At 46.1% G+C, this 2,344-nt stretch overlaps 1 non-coding gene across 1 annotated transcript; it reads left to right on the top strand.

The window, feature by feature from the left end:
* Nucleotides 1-1,044: 1,044 nt before the first annotated feature.
* TRNAC-ACA lies at nucleotides 1,045-1,116 on the top strand. Its single transcript has one exon. It is a non-coding gene; the product is annotated as a tRNA-Cys (tRNA).
* Nucleotides 1,117-2,344: the final 1,228 nt, after the last annotated feature.

Below are 2,344 nucleotides of genomic sequence, written 5' to 3'. Positions count from 1 at the left end.
CTGTGTTTCTGAGAAGGTTTTTGTTTGCAAGAAGCACCATTGTTTGATCTGTCATTGTACCAAAGGGGGAGAAGGTTGTCTGTAAAGGATGGGTGAAAACTAAAAGCACCTGGTGAGAATGGGATTCAAACCCATGCGTGCAGAGCACAATGGACTAGCAGTCCATCACCTTAACCACTCAGCCACCTCATCAGAATTGTAAAAAAAAAAGGAGAGGAGGAGAAATCTAAGGTCAGCAGAGACAGGGACAATAAGGCATTTTTAAACACTAAGTGGAAGCAGGGGCTGAATGAGCTCCCCCCTCACATCTAGTGAGGAGCTGGGGGAAAGATTTCAGGAACAGACGGTGTTTGCATAGACAAACCTACTCTGCCTAGGTATGCAGCATGATGGGGCCACTTTCCCAAAATGACCAGTTTTGGCTGGTTACAAATCACTTTAGGATTGAGTGGAATGAAATGTTATTATCCTTCCTACATGAGTGAAGGGCAGCAGAACATACCTAGTCGGTCCTGATGGAGGTGTAGGTGGGTGAAGAATAGCTTTTATTGGACTTCATAGAAGTGATTGAGAATGTCATCCTAAAACAGTGGTCCCCAAACATTTTACACTGTGCCCTCTTAGCCAGTTGCGGGAGGGCAAAACGAGAGCTTGAGGGATTCAGCCCTGGGTGGTGGGGCTCAGACTTTTGGCTTCAGCCCCAGGCCCAAACAAGTCTAATGCCAGCCCTGGCAACCCCCATTAAAACAGGGTTATGACCCACTTTGGGGTCCTGGCTCACATTTTGAGAACCACTGCTCTATGTTAAAGGGGAAGAGTTTTCCTGTGGGTGTAGTTAATCCACTTCCCCAAGAGGTGGCAGCTATGTCAGTGGGAGAAGCTATATCGGTGGGTGCGCAAGCTGTGGTGTTTACCACATTTAAGAAGTTTAATCAAACCCCTTTTTTAAAACCACCTGTGGTCTGGGAATGGCAAAGGAGCTTGAAGAAGCTGGGTCTGTCCTTCAAAGTCCTGGAGCTGATGAGTTCCTGCTCCTGTGGTCATGGGGGTATAGCTCAGTGGTAGAGTGCTTAATTACAAATCAAGTGATCCTTGATTCAAGCCCAAGTGCCCTCTTATAACCTTCTTTCTTTTTTTAAAAAAAAGGAAAACATTTTCATTTCCATTCTCCATTATGTTCAGGAGCTCCACTATACAGGGGTGCTTGATATGGATGTAAACACTCAACATTTCACTGTCCAAATGCATAAAAACCTAGCAAAGCTGTCCATCAGCTGAAATCAGTTCCAATCCTCAAAGTGTCAATTTATGTTTTCATCAATTAAACAAAGGTATCATATGAATGTGCATTTGCAGATCCCTCTTCACCAGGAGCTATGCTGTGCAGAAGAATAAGAGCCACATCCAGCTGCAGTTCAGGAACCTGATGACCAAAGAGCCACCAAATGTTCTGAGGGCTGGAGAAAAATGCCTTCCAGTGAGCTATTGAACGAGCTCAACCTTTTTAGCTTATCAAAAGAAGATTGAAATGTGACTTCATTGAAGCATTGATGGGCCTTAATGGAGAGAAAAGATTGGGTATGAAAGGGCTCTTGAATCTAGCAGAGAAAGCCATAACAAGACCCAGTGGCTGGAAGGTGAAAAAAGACAAATTCATATTACAAATAAGATGCAAATATTCCACAGCGAGGATGATTCACCACAGGAACAAGCTACCAAGGAAAGTGGTGGATTTGCCATCTCCTGATGTCATTTAATGAAGACTAGCTGCCTTTCTGGAATGTGTTCGCCCCAAAAGTAGCTCTTGTGTCATACAGGAGGCCTGTGATATGCAGGGGGTCAGATTAGATGCTCTAATGGTCTCTTCTGGCCATAAAGTGGACTAATTTCTGAAAAACTGAGTGTAGCATTGGGAGCACCATCTGATGTTTTCCTGTCTAGCCGACTTGCTTCCTAGAACGAACACTCCTTGAGTGGGGTGATCCACAGGGAGTAGCTCAAACCTCCACAGTGCCTGGCCAGGGGCAGGACATTAGCACAGCAAGGGAGGGGTGTGGCAGTGACATCACAAAGGCTTTTTGCAGGACCTCAGACTATTGGTCAAAGGTGGTGGGGAGGTGGTGACCTCACAGAGAGATGCTGACATCAGCCAGGCAGGACAGGGGCGAGGGGCCAGGGAAACCTCAGAGACCCCTGTGGCTTTGCTTCAGCAAGTCTCCTTCTCCAGGTCTCTCTTTGAGGACTGAGAGAGTATTCGGGTTCACTGACGTGAACGCCAGGAGGAACCTCTTTCGAGTTTTCTCCTTCCCTTTTAGTGATTTTACTAGAAAACAGCCGTCCCTGT

This window comes from Mauremys mutica, unplaced genomic scaffold (assembly GCF_020497125.1).
Source record: "Mauremys mutica isolate MM-2020 ecotype Southern unplaced genomic scaffold, ASM2049712v1 001014F_np12_subseq_92522:129234_obj, whole genome shotgun sequence".
Lineage (NCBI taxonomy): Eukaryota > Metazoa > Chordata > Testudines > Geoemydidae > Mauremys > Mauremys mutica.
This window is presented reverse-complemented; position numbering and strand designations above follow the sequence as displayed.